Source organism: Agelaius tricolor, unplaced genomic scaffold (assembly GCF_023055355.1).
Source record: "Agelaius tricolor isolate 1412-34295 unplaced genomic scaffold, bAgeTri1.0.p SCAF_3, whole genome shotgun sequence".
NCBI lineage: Eukaryota > Metazoa > Chordata > Aves > Passeriformes > Icteridae > Agelaius > Agelaius tricolor.
The window spans coordinates 29,371,203-29,386,337 of NW_027269263.1; positions in this window are offsets into that span (position 1 = coordinate 29,371,203).

Below are 15,135 nucleotides of genomic sequence, written 5' to 3' on the forward strand. Positions count from 1 at the left end.
ATGCATTCACAATTGTAAATTTACATGTGTTTTAACAATGAGAAAACAATTTTTCTCTTTAAATCTCTTCTGATAGGAGAAGACAAGTTTTGGTTCTGTCTGTGTATATGGCAAATCTGCCATCTCTGTTACATTATGAAAACGTGGAATTAGATTAAACGTGAGGAGCTTACATCTTTTACAAAGTGTTTGTGCACAAACAGTATTTATGGCTTCATATTGAACAACTCCATCAATGCAGAGATAGATAGGTATGTATGTCTATTTGACCTCCTTACAAGAGCACACTGATATGTTTTCAACACAGAGACACTTTAGCTGCAAAATCCTAATTCTTAATTCCCATGTCTTTAATCATTTCCCTCTTCTCTTGTGGGCTGTTCCATCTGACTGGGCAGAAGCCAATAAAATCAGGGATATTTTATAAATTTTTATCTTTTTTTCATTTAAAAAGTAAAGGATATTGCAAAGTAGTTTTTTTTTTCTCATTTATCTTTGCATTTTTTTTGCTACTAAAAGTTTTTGACAGTTGGAATCTGACATGGTATCAACAAAGAAAAACCTCAAAATTAGTAAAATTGACTATTCTCCTGTGGATTTTCAATCAGGAATTGTGATGCATCTGGTAATTTCTAGAGAGTTTCCTGCACAGTTTACTGCAAGAGACATATTAGTGTTATCATTGGTGCTGCACTACATACATATATTCATTTGACACATTTTTACATTTCATAGAAATATCTATTGATTTTAGGTCTTCTGCAAGTGATGAAAAACAGGTACTAGATACAATTAAAAAGCAGTGTTGTTCAGTCATTCCCATGAAATCCAATTTGCTCATTCTCATAACATGGTCATTTTATAGCGTTCTATCATTGAGACATGTAAGTGATTATTTTGTTTGCATTAAATGGAGAAAAAAATGCAATTAGGTGCAATTGCAAGTGCTTAAGAGCCAAAAGTCAGTCAGGTATCCAAATCCAAAGCAGCATCCAGCTGATGAACAGCAGCATAAATATTTTAACTGTGGAATAGAAAATGCTTTGGGTGGAATTGGGGAAAATAATTTAGATTTTTAAATAATTCTATTTTCTTTTTTTGTTCACTATGTTCTCTGCGGCCAAATGTGACTAAATATGGATTTTGGCATTACTTTAAATGATCACTAGTATCCTCCATTGGCAGACTCTAGGTGGATGGTAGCATGTTAATAGGAAAATCTCCTGAGATGTGACACAAAACAAAGAACAGATAAAGGCAGACTGCTGCTGAAGAACAAAAAAAAAAAAAAAAAGACAATTTAAAAAAAATTATTTTCAGGGTGTGCAGCACTAATAGTAAATAGCAAATTTTTATCCTGTAAATAAATGCAGATGACACACTCTACACTGTCTTACACTGCAGTTAGTTGTGGGGAGGACTACTCTCCTTACTAAGGTTACTTATTATGCCAGTAAATCCTGTTTATGTCTGCACTCCAGTAGATGTTGGCATAAAGGAGAACCAGATGATGATTAGCCTAAATCAAAAGAATTTTAATAATGCTGTGATGGTCTGTAAAACAGTGAAAATATTTATTGAATGTGGTAACTCATGTTGCATGATGTTGGAATCACTGGGAGGTAGCTATTTAAAATTTCTCCTTCTAGGATACATTTTTTTTCATTCAAACTCTGAAATCCATTTGAATTTATCTCTCTGCAGACATACACGCCCTAAAGGGTGATTTTCTTTTAGAAAATAATGATATTTGGCACCTATTTCTCACAATCTATAGTGATGAGCATCTCTCGAAAAATATCTCAGTTTTTCAGGGAAGCATATTTTATTCTTTATTTCTTGAAGGTTTTCAATTTCTCAGACTTAGCAGGAGTGCTGATCTCTTACTACTATCAATCCACATGCTGGGTGTTCATTTTCCCCAGAAAATTGTATTTTTCTGGAAAAAGTGTAGTGGCTAAGACTGTGACCACATTTGAACTAGAAATGCTTGTCAGTGTGGCAATACTGGTTAGGGACCCAACTTTTACAAAGTGTTTTCCTGGAAGCCATTGCATATTCATTTGGATATTTTTATCACATATTTTTTAAATGGCTTCTGCTATTATTGTTTTCTTCATCTAAGCACAATAAATAAAATCAGCAAATTTGATCCTCTCACCAATCACACTCATCTAGAAAATCAGGCCTGAATATGCTCAGACCTTATCATAGTTCAAGTTCTATAAGCTTAGATTATTGATATCTTCATATATAGTCAACTGTGCAAAGGAATAAATCTGTTTAAAACAGTAGATTAAATGGATGAGAAATTATCCATGCTTCAGCAGCAAACAAAGTAAAGTTTTGTTTGTGTCTGCTAGGATGATTATATAACTCTGCAGTTCTTTATGGCAAAAGTCTAATTATAAAAAAGCTAGATTTTCTTCAATACTCCCTACTGGTTTGTTATTATGTGCATGTATCAGCAGCTTGCACTGAAGATGAATTGGGATAATCAGAACAGGCATCCCACTGGATTGAGTTATTGGAACATTGCTGCATCTGACTGAGGCCTCAGGAGGATTTATATCTCAAAGGTAAGAAGGAGGCAGCCAGAGATTGTATTTAGCTAAAGAACAAATGCCATGTTTTGTGCCTGAGTGCCCCCAGAGTGTACTTGCTTTCTGAGCCTCTGACTTACTGAAAATAATGATAAAAGGCTGCAAGTCATTATAAGGAATCTACTTCATTTAAAATATGTATTTTTGTGATGTTTAGCTTTGAAATAACAGCAATAATTTCTTAGTATATATTTTTTTCTAAACTGTATTGCTTATGCTAAAAAAGGACAGCAGAAAATGTACTACAGTTTATGTTATTTAAACCACTATGCTAATAGCAAGTAGCTGGTATTAGTCACCTTGAGAATTCAGACTTAGCAAGAACAGTATAATTACTTTTTAAAACTCATCCCAGCTTTATTGTAAATCTTCAAATATGCTTTTAATATATTATTTTCCTTATGTCTCATTTTTACGACCATTTATGCATATGCTCATTTTCATTTTTAGAATAGAGTCCCATGAAAAGCCTAGAGCAGTTCCTGGTTTCTGCTCGTGTTCTTGGGCTGAGAAGGAAATTCACATTCTCCTGCATCTTTCTTCACTCCCACAGGGAAGATGTTCCTTTTCCTTGGTATGTCACAGCAATACCATAGAAAAAAAAGACTTAATTGGAGAGTGTAACTATTCCAGAGCAATTTTCCAACTATTTTACAAAGCTTCATGGACAGCAAGGAACTTGAGAACTTTCTTCTAAGATTGGTCCTACACCAGTAGGTACAAGGAGATCTAACATTGTTCTGCCTGAACTAACAAAGGAGATGTAGAAATGAGCATTTATATACCTCCCTCATGTCTGGAATGAGTCAGGTGTGGCTGAATGAGTTACCTGGATGAGTAGTATATGTCTGTCCGGCAAAGGCAAGTTGTTTTAACTAGAATGTATTTTCTTCAAATGAAGTTGCATTGTTTTTAAATCTGAATTTAGACCTACAAGGAGATGTTCTTTGCCATATAGGCTTGTTAGACATACTTCTTCTAGCTCAGACTGCTGATCTTCAGTAATGTTTTTTTCAGAGTAGATATACTTTCAAAGAAATAATGAATATTTTCTGCTTTTTTCACTCACAAGCGAAGCCTAAACTTCTGTCAGAGACATTTGTGTCCTTAGAAATGCTGACCTTTTCAATGCACTGGCATTCACCCAGGCACTTACACACTTGTCTCCTTGGAGTACAGATGTGTTTGGTTCAATTTTGAACAGCACAGACACGTCCTTTCACATTTCACCATCCTAGTCAAACAAGAAAGGTACTGAGATCTTGACAGGCACAGAAGAGTAGGAATGATGTAAAATGACCTTTGCAACAATATGTCTTTTGCTGTTGTAGTGATATAGGCTATTTATTATTGTGTAATGACTTTGCAACCTCTGTGTTGCAGAGTGGCATCTAAAGAATTCTTAGTTTTCTTTATCTTTGTCAAGATATGAATGGGGAATATGAATAAATATTTATCTTTATGATCTCTTTGCAAGTGATTAAAATAATGGATTATAATTTTATAGCCTCTCTGAAAAAATCACTTGTGATAAGCTGATAAGAAGTCAAAGAGTAAGATTAAGATAGGAAAGGAGTTGAATAATTACAAGCAAAAAGTAGCTGTTTTTAAAGTTCTGCATACATGAGAGCAAATTCTTCACAGAGAGAAATAGAGGATTTTGTTTTATGCACTATGCAGCTATATCAAATAGTTTCTTTTAGAGGAAGTTGGTAATTTTTTCATGCACATCCCTTTTTTTTTTTTTAACAATAAGGCCTTATATGGCTTAACAACTTGGCAAGTAAGGTTTAAGTGTAATCCTTGACAGAAGTATTAGAAACTTACAGAAGATCAGTAGAATGGTGAAAACAAAAGTAAACAGAAAACTAGTACTTCAATCAGCCAGGAGCTGAGAATGAGAATAAAGTGCTGTAAAACAAAAGGACATTATTAAAGTTGTTTGGATCTTCTACATAAAAAACAAATTAAAAAAAACCTGGAAGAAACCAAACCTCTTGCTTTTCATTAACATTTTAATTCTTATTCAATCTTTTCCAGACCGCAGAATGTTTCTGCCCTTTGCAAATTAAATTCACTGGTGAGTAATGAAGTAATGTCAATCATTAGGTTGGATCAGCCAGGGAAAATCCTCAGGCTATTATATCCCAAAATACAAGTTTCCTCTTTCAGACTACATGGTACCTGCTCCCTATTTTGTCATCTTTGATGAAATGACATAGAACTAAAATGAGGAAGACTCTTCCTTTGTATAAGCCAAATGTTATAGTAAAGTAGTGAAGGGCAGCTTTTTTCCCAATTATTTCATTCGTTTTGAAGTATCCTAGAAACAGATTTTTAATAAAGGCCTATATTTGAATGCTTCCTTCCTGAACCCATAAATGAAGCCTCAAAAAATATGTTATCCTGCACTTGGAAAGTAGCTCCTTAAATAAATGTGTGTTCTGTTCTTCAACAGATTCTCCCAGCTGGGGCTTTAGCATTCTCTGCTCAAGAAACCTGCAACTTTGTAAAATTCCATTGCAAACAAAATTTTTCTTTCTGTATCAGAGAACATTAGAAAAATTCCAGGTGCTGGGCTTATAGTTTTTGGTCTCATTGTGTCTTCTCTTATCTGGCAAGTGTTTGTCATATTGGTTGATGAATGTCTTTGGCAAATATATCAACAATGTGATGAACGTGTTTGGCAAATATATCAAAATGCCTACTTTTATTTCCTCTCTTCCTATCTTGGTGTCTTACAGGAACTGCAGTGGACAACACAAAAATATCTCATGTTATTAAGAAAATTAGGAATTTATTAGTTAAAAGATTTTAGCAGAGAGTGTATATGTAATTTCCCTTAATCGCATGATGAAGAAAGGTATAAGACATCTAAGAACAAAGAAACTGCAATTTTTTTTTTGTCTGTTCTTACTTGGTAAGGCAGGATCTGTTTTATGAATTAACATAGTGTGGGCAACAAGTGTATAAAGATTACTTCCCAGTGTGCTAGCATATCAATAGGCATTTGTCTTCCTTGGTTTTCAATTCTATTTTTTTTTCCATTTTCTTCTTCTTTTTGTTATTTTCTTGTCTTTTTTTTTTTTTTTCTAATTTCGTTGTTTGGGGGTTTTTTCATCCTCATTTTAATCTTTTGTCTGATTTTAAATCAGTTCCAATTAGGAAATTATACAGTATTAATGGCATTGTCAAATAACTTTCTGTGGAATATAAAATTTCAGCGATTGTTGCTTGCTCTAGCAGATACTACAATAATGTTTTTTAAAATGGTAGATAGCTGTGAATGATTTTAAACGTTACCTGTCTTCAACACCTTAATGTTAATTGGTTTCATGTCAGCATGATTAGCTATTTAAGTGTTCCTTTTCTCCCAGGGGGAATTAGTGTGTTATTTAAAAGAAATATATTCAGATTTATTCTATTCTTAAATATTTATAGTCATGTTTTCTAATTTAAAAGAAGACTAGGTTGCAGATTTTTATCCTTTTCCTGACTGCCTTTACATCAAGTACTTATTGTGCAATCTTTGCTCTACTTTCGATCATCTACTTGACAGACTATTTCTTTTTATGGATGTAGTTAAGACAGCAAGGACAAGTGGAGTGATTTGTCCGAGGTGACTAAGCAACCTCAAGCAGCAGAGTCATGAAGGTAACAAAGGTCTTCTGAGACACACGATACTTTATCTGTTGATGTGTTCAGACTCTTTGCTAGAGAAAATTGCTGTTGCTTTTGCCTTTTGTTGCTCTGCAGAACCCATGCATCTCTGAGGGAATGAACCAGGCTTGGTTCCAGCTGGCACCTCATCAACCAAATTCCTAACAATCAGATTGCAGGGTCTTTGTAGGAGATGTGCGAGCCAGAGAAAAGCCAGCTTCACTTTCAGAGTCTAGGATGAGTTTGGGAATGGAGCAGTTAGAGGGAAATACCACAGCTTTTTTACATTTAAACTGAGAGCTGAGCAGAGGTAGTATGGAAATCATTGAGAGACAATAAACGAGAAACTTCCAATTCTTCTTTAATTATTTAGATTTTCATTTTGGGGCCAGTTAAAAGGGCAAAGCACCACTTTAAGGGTTGTAACTGCTGTGGTCTGACTACATCTACTTATGTCTCCTTACCAGCCCACTAACTCCACACACGTGAAATTAAATCCTCAGGATGTTAAGGGATACTTTCCAAAAACCTCTACAACTGTCTACCCGTATTTCTAATAATATTTAAATAAACAAAGTAAAAAGCAAAAATACAGTCTACTTTTTATTATATCTGTTGTTTGTTTGCTTATTGATGAAAAAAATATTTTTAGGAAAATTTTTTCTGACAAATTTAGTTCTTATGTATCATTCATGAAAAGACTATGCATACTTAATCATTTGCTCAATATTCATTGTTGATTGAACATTTTAAAGGAAATGCAAAAAAACCCCAATGTAATGAAATACGAGTTTTTTAAATATTTACTTGTTTTCAAGGTAGGCAATATAAAACATTAAATAATAAGTAGTGGGGAAAAGACCCAAATGTTGGCAATTTAGAAACTGGTATAGAGATTTTTGTTTATTGTTCTCTTATCAATCATGTTGGTCATCACTCAGCGTAATGCAATCATAGTTTCTCTTTCCTGATATGTTTAACAGCAATAGAGGGCAGTTGCAAGCAATGCACTGGATTCCAAGGAAGGCAGGAAGGAAGAGTGCAGTTCTCTGTCATTTTGGTTTGCTGTTGTTTTCCCTGTAACTGTATCCCATGCTAAACAGGTCAGGTGTCCCCCATCAGACCTGTGTGCTACAGAAAGAAATGAAGAACGAATTTGCTCTAAATCGGCTTGGGCAAGCTGTTTTATTTTGTCAAATTAGCCAGAATACTTGATTTCAAATTTATGAAAACTTTTATGGGTTTTTTATGTTCCATGCCAAAGAACAGACTAGGCTTCATTTGGCATAAAGTTGCTGATAAAAACTTCATTCATCAGGGTGCTTGAAGATATCTGAAAACAGCACAATAGAAGCAATCTGGACTGGCACCCTACATCATTTAGCCACACTCTTTTTGATCTGTCACTAGAAGCCATGCAGACAGTTTAACATATTGTCACACCAAGGCCAGAGAGAGCTTTGAATGAGATAATTAGAGGGCTGGAGAGAATGTTGCCAGCCCTGTGCAGCTGTACCAGCACTGTGCTGATAGCACTATCTTGCTTTTGGGCTCTTAACTTAGTGTTTCAGCTTGACACCTCACTGTGCAGCGTGAACATGCAGTGTTCTGCGACCTGAGTGAACAACTTGATTTTGGCTGCATGCTAAAAAAGAGCATAAGATTTTACTTTGGTCTCTTAGACTGTTTTTCCTCATAGCTGGAACAGATGGGTTTTTATCATGTTCAGTTTGGGTTGTGTCTTCAGACAGATTTTTTTTGACCATATAAAATAAGATTAGGACCAGATCTGCTCTACAGTTTTCTATTATTTTTTAACTGAAAGGATTGGACTATTACAGTGTTCAAGGAAAAAACACCATCAAACCAGCACATTCTTTTTTTTATAATCAGAAAAAAAATGTACTTGACTCTTTGAAATGATTAGTGAAATGCTGACAATGAGTTGCCATGAGCAATGGTTGCATTGCTACAAGCTATTCGGTATATATTTCTATACACATGGTGTTTCAATGATTTATCGGAGATATTAAATATTTAATACTTATTGGCTGAAGTAAACAATTGATACTCAATTGAAATCACTTCAGGCCATTTATTCCAGGCATCTGTACAAGACAAAATGAAAGTTTTAAATCAGAATTGGCTTGAAAACTGTTTATGAATAGAAAACTCAATTTTTATTATATAATATCCTCACAAAAAATCTTTTTTATCTGCTTCTTGATGGCTTGGGAGCTTTACTGTGTCTGTGAAAAGGGTTTGTGGACTCACAACCTCTATCTGTAACTACTCAGTCTCAAGCTCACAGAGTGGTTGCTCATAAGAATCTGTGTAAATATTCATGAATATTTTGTAACATGTTAGAAGCAGTACTAAGCTAAAAAATTGAAAATTAGAGTAATGAACAAGAAACAAGGGTCAGCAATGCAATCATCATTCTTAGGATATTGTCAGGAAAGCAGGTTTTAGTGTGCAACTCATATATAAAAAAAATTACCAATAATCACTGCCTCACACTCTTCACAAATTATTTGCTTTCTGAATTTCTGTCAGATTATAAAACCCAATACAATGGTCAATACCAGCCTATTTTTTACTGTCAGTCACACTTCCTGGTTTTCAAATACTTCCTTTTAGCAGTGAGGGAGAATGCATGAAACACTGCAACACTCACATCCTATTGAAACATTTCTGCTTCTGCTAAATTGCATTACAACCATTTGTTTGTGTTAAAACAGTTTAATATTTTGACTCTCTAGAAGAATAGCAGAACTATGGCTGAAATACATGTTGCATGCATCATACAGAAGTTACCAATTAGGACAGGTTCAATACATTTTCCCATTATATTCTAACTGCTATGGAAAAAGTTAATTGACCATTATCCAAATCCTAGTCATCTTTTCTTTTCTTCAATGTTCATCTCTTGGCATAGGATTTGATGAATTTCCAGCACTTGGCTTATATCCCTTTTCTGTGAGATAAAGTATGCGTCCAAAATGTTGAACCAGTCCTCTCATAGCTATTCGGTAGCCAGAAGAGAGTCGTGGAAAATAACTGCAGTTTCTAGAACTTTTTCATTTCTTGCCTTGTTTAGGGAAAGAATTTGGTTGATGTCTAACTGGCTTTCAACAATACCAATCATAATTTGATCCAGTAGAGAGCTTCTGCGTTTGCTGTAGTGAAATGTTTCAAAATGTGAAACAGACATCACTCTGTGCCAGGTTTTGTTTAGATGCTGATGCTCTGCCAACAGACAGAAGATGGAAACCTACTTTGTGAAAATAATCAGACTTGGAAGGGGTCAAACTGTATATTAAATTATGGTATTAGGCTGATTTAGCTTGTTAATGCATTTGTATTGCTTAAATAAATCTTTGAAATGAGCCCTTTGGATTCATACATGAATGTTTTAATGGAGATCCCCCATCGGGGGTTACATGGCACAAAATCTTTGATATACACTCTATGCTCATATACCACATGGCACTGTTTTCTCTGCTGTTTGCAGGATATTATGCACACTTTTTATAATACTGTAATTTAGGATCATGGCTTATTATGCTGACTTTTAATATCTCAACCTCAAAATTTCCCATATGAATGTGATTGAAACTACTCTAAGCAAACCTTCCACAATTGTGTATATTTATTCAGAATGCTACCCCCTGTTAAACAGGTCCCCACCAGTTACCTGTAGAGCATACTAATAGCTCACCATACAGACCAGGACAGAGGGGACACATCTGTTCACATGCTCTTATGGCCAAACCACAAGCAGGAAAGGAAATATTTAATGATATACTTCATGTTGCTGCTTAACAGGAGACAAAAAAATTGGAGAAGGAAAGCTAACAGCTCTACCAATCTGTACAAGATTCAATATCTGGCCTTTCACAAGCTTCAGCAACAGCCATCAGTGGTTGTGGGGAGGGTCTCTGTCCTGCAACAACGGGTGATGTGGCAGAGCATAGACTGGACACAGAGTAAGATCCAACAAGGAGGTTAGTGGCTAATTCTATAAAATAACACCAACATAAAGAACGGAGTAACAAATGCCTAGCAGAATGCCTGTGACTGGTAATGAGGTATTTCTGCCTCCATGAGGGTGTTCTGAGATGGCTGTAGAAATCCAATTAAAAACTCACTGCTTATTTCTGGGATGTGTCCACCAAGACTTGCATGCCTCATTAGGATAGCTCATTGTCTACATACTGCAGATCTGGGAGCACAGATTCTGATAGGTTATATTCCTTGTTACCCTAAATCTATTTATAGAAGCACTTAATCTGGTGCTTCTATAAATCTTCATATAGATTTATTTGCCTTGGAGGCAAGGAAAAAAGAGGCCCTAGGACTCTGTGTAGAGAAACAATCTCAAGGAAAAGTGTTTTCTGTGTCCCCAGTCACTATCTGCATTGCACATAATTTAAGCACTATGTATACATATAGTTGGAGGCAGATATAATGGTATCATTTCAGTATTAATTTTCAGTAAAATTGTTAAGGGCTTTACTGAAATTCTAAAATCTGCTGGAGATGGTTTTGCGTGTTGTCAATGTAGCTTTCGGACAGGAAAAGAAAAGATAGTCAAAACTGTCCTTTCTCATGATAAAAATCCAACATGGCTGTGAGTATTTTAACCCCATTATTAATTACAACTGTAGAATTGAAAATGCAGTCTTGCTGAATGAAAGGTGCACTTTTTTAATTTTTAAATTTTAAATTTTAATTTTTAATTTTTTTTTAAATAACTGTGGTTGTACTTCTCCTGATAATGTAGAGAAGGATGAGGTAATAATGCTCAAATTTCAGGTTAATTGGGATGTTTTTATGTGATGATATTTGTCAAGTTCTTAAGATATTGCAGAGATGTTTCTGCAAATCTTCCTAAACTCACATCAGCATGTTCTTCATCAATTATACATTCTGTACTGCACAAATACCATGAAATCTTTTGGAAATGAAGTAATTTTAATGTTTTTTATATAGAAATAGATATGTATAATATCTATTCATTATACTCCATAAGTTTACTGTAGGACTCATGGGAGACAATGAATATTTCTTGCCATCCAAAAGAGAAGTAATCATTTTCCTAGCTGTCCTATGCAGAAGATATTTTTACTTTATCAGCTCCATGGTATTATTTGTTTCACTACACTGTCTTCAATCATCTAAACATTTAACTGTAGTTTAATTTTATTTCTTTTAGTGACTGCTCTCCATTTTTCATTAGACATGTATTATTCTCTTATATGAGGAAATACAACCATTAAATCTTAATTCTGAGAGTTTTTAAAGACTCCTACTTTTATAAATAGAAATACTATATTTATGACACTTTGCTTTTTATTCTGATGTGATTGAGTGATGTATCTAAAATAAAGAAATACTCTTTTTGATTCATTAGAATCAAGCCTCAGTTTATCACAGGTCCTTGATATATCCTTTACAAGTATGCACCTGTGATTAACTGAAACCATGCTCTGAAACATTGGTTTAGAATACTCTCTATAGAGGAGCATTTTAAAATAAAATATTTGCACATGACTTGATATTTCTTAAAAGAATTTATAGTAATCTTGGTAAAAACCCAAACAAAAAAATAAATTAAAAATTTTCTTCATATTAATTGTTCTGGAATCCTACTTGTTTAATGAAAATGAAGAAACAGGCATACAAATAATATTTTCTAAAGAGAAACAGATAAATGAAAATTTTCCTACATTCATATTTGAAATATCTTTAGTGAATTACTAGATTCAATTGATACCGTTGCAGCTATTTTTTTCCAAACACATCTCTATTTTTAAAATTATTTGCTATTATTTTGCATAAATACTTTTGTTTTTACTGCATTTCTTAAACAGTATGTATTAAATTTACACACAGACAGCAACAAAAATTTAATCCATTAACTCTCCATGACAAATGATTTAATACTGATGAAGTAGTCACTGGAATCTTTCCTGCAGCCACAAGAAGCTGCTGGCTTATCAGCTGGAAACAAAGAAGGATCATAAAACATTTCGCAGCAAAGCCAAGAAGAGTGATTGTATAACTAAGCCCTCCAGTAATTGAAAACATATAACCCATATACTTGTGAATTATAGCTGTGACTAATCTTTTATGAAATAATTTTTTCCTCCCAAATACTTTCTATAGTGCAGCAGCAGTGCCTGTGAGTTAGCAGGATGCTCTGATAGAGTCATCATTCAGGATAAGCAAAGTCCCCAACAGTTACTACATGCTCTTATAGCTAGTAATGTGTTGCTTGGCTTTATATTTTTCCTGTGCTCTCTTCCCTGGATGCCAATTCCTTCCCTTACCACTAGCAACCATACAACCTAAAAGGCAAACTGGAAAGAGACAGAAAAATTTCATTTTGTGATCTTCCTTGAAGTCACATGTCATTTTATTTCTATTTCTATCCTTCGGGTGGTTACATTCATGAATACAATAATATGAAAGGTGAATAAATGAATAGTTAAGAACATTTTTTCATCAAACACTTCCTTAATTTACATGAATTAAGGAATGTGGTAATACAGGTGGAATATTAAAACTTGGGTTTAGATAAATCAGTTAAATTTGATGAGTCATTAGCAGTAGTTTTGTCAGAAACTTGTTCCTTGACCTGCATGGGACAAGTGGGTGGTCTTTTTCATGAGTCTACACAGATTGCAGAAAATACTGTCACAGTTGAAGTGCTCTGGCAGAAGGGATGGATGAACTTCCAAAGAACCCATTGTATAGTAATATCCAGATAATTAAATCTCAGAGCTTTATGAACATCTTAGTACAGGATGAAAATGTCCTAAAAGGCAACTTTTAGCCATGCGTTTTATCAGACATTATTTTCTATGTAGGATATTTAGAATGATTTTATTAACATGGGACTTGCAAAGATATCTTGGATCAGACTATCCTGTTCTTCCTACAACAGGCAACAGCGTTTATTCAGATTGCTTTAATAGCATAAAACTCTATCTCAGATCATCAGTCTTTGTTATGAGTCTTTCAAGACAGTTTCACTGCTTCAGTTTCTCAGCAGGACACCACACTGTAATTTCCAGCACAATCTCCACTGTGTTCTATATTACTGTGAAACAAGGCCCTACAGTTTTGTATTGTTACAGATTTAGGATAGTTTAAAAACGGTAAAAAAAGTATTCAACATGTTATGTCATTGTCCTCAACAGGATTCTTTTAGTGTTTTCTATTAGCATATTACCATCAGGAGAGATGTTATAGCGTGGGAATTTCTGCTTTCAGATTCTTTCTGAATTCTTTTGAAAAAAGACATATGGTAGACACATTTTTAAAACTCTAACACTCAAACATCAAAAGCAAAATACAAATATTAACATAGTTAGCAGATTTTTCAGGAATCCTTCCATATGCTTGGCTCAATCGATGTTTATTATGATTTAGCCAGTTTAGGATTTTATTATGCTTCATACTGATATTTTGCATTATACAAAAAGAGTTTTCTTTACTAATTTTAAAACAAAAAATTAATTTCATTGAAAAATAAGCTTCATAAAAAATCTTAATTTATTATTACATGAATATTTCAATTAAACGTGTAAAAATATTGAATTCTGCTGTAAGCAATTTCTGAAATAACCTGTGAAAATGACTGGAAATGAAAGTAATTGTAGTTCAAGCTCTTCTAACTCAATACAAAAGAGGAGTAGTTCCCCAACTTCACTTTTGAAGCAGAGATGGAACAAAATCTCCAAAGACAGTAAAATTACAGGGGGGGAAGCTCTTTTTTTTTTTTCTTTTTCCCCCAGAATCTACTGTCTAGACATCAGTGAGTTTCTTCAAGGAAGGAGCAGACTTCTATATGAGAGATTTTGCCACCAGTTAAGAGTCTGAAAAAAAAAGACAGCAGATCTTCCTGACAGACCATAGTAACCAAAGTTCTGTGAGTTCTTAGAGGAATAGAAATCAGGGCATAGATGGAAGCCATTTTTTTCCACATCTTTTGTGTTTTATATATTTTCTATTTCCTGGTGTCTGCCTGTGTTCTTGAATGATTAAATTCCATTCTTATTAGACCCTCGCTGTAAGTGGTGCTGAGGTGACTTGAATTTTACCGGTTCTGAGAAAATGAGGAGGTGTTGGTTCCATGATCTTTTGCTTTTTTTCAGTAACTGTACTTCAATTATTAAAAAAAAAAATAAGTAAACAAACTGAATCAAACTAAACCAAACCAAACCACCAACCAGCCAATCCACTCCCACTCCAAAACCCACAAAAACCCCCAAAAACCCTTCAAACAAATAAGTAAACAAAAAAGACTGAGCAGTATTTTCTCCTTCTTGTCTCTTTATCCCTGCACCCAAATGTAAAGATACATTTGCCTAGGAAATTTTAGAAAAAAATACTGTTAACTTCTATAGTTTGTTTGTTTTGTGCCCATTCTCCAATTGAAGTTTCCTGGTGCCTAAAGAATGTGAAAGCCTGAACTTTAGCAGTGGCTCCCTTAATCACTTATAATTACATAAATGACAATGTAAATGTCACAAAAGGAATCCTAATAAAAAAAACGCAAAAGACATTTTGTATTTAACAATAGTATAGGACAAGAGTTACTACATGCTCTTTTATCTAGTAATGTGTTGCTTGGCTTCATATTTTTTCTGTGTTCTCTCCAGTTTAGAAGGTTGTCAAATTAAGCTAACTCTTGAGATTTTTCACACACCTCCTCAGGGGATGGAGCATATTCTTTTGACAAGCCTTATCCTTAGGCTTGTTTCTCCATGAAATGAATATAGATTCAGAACATACATCTTCCTTCCTGAACAGAATATCTGTTGAGTAGAAATTCACCCCTGGGTCTTCAGACACCTTCTTC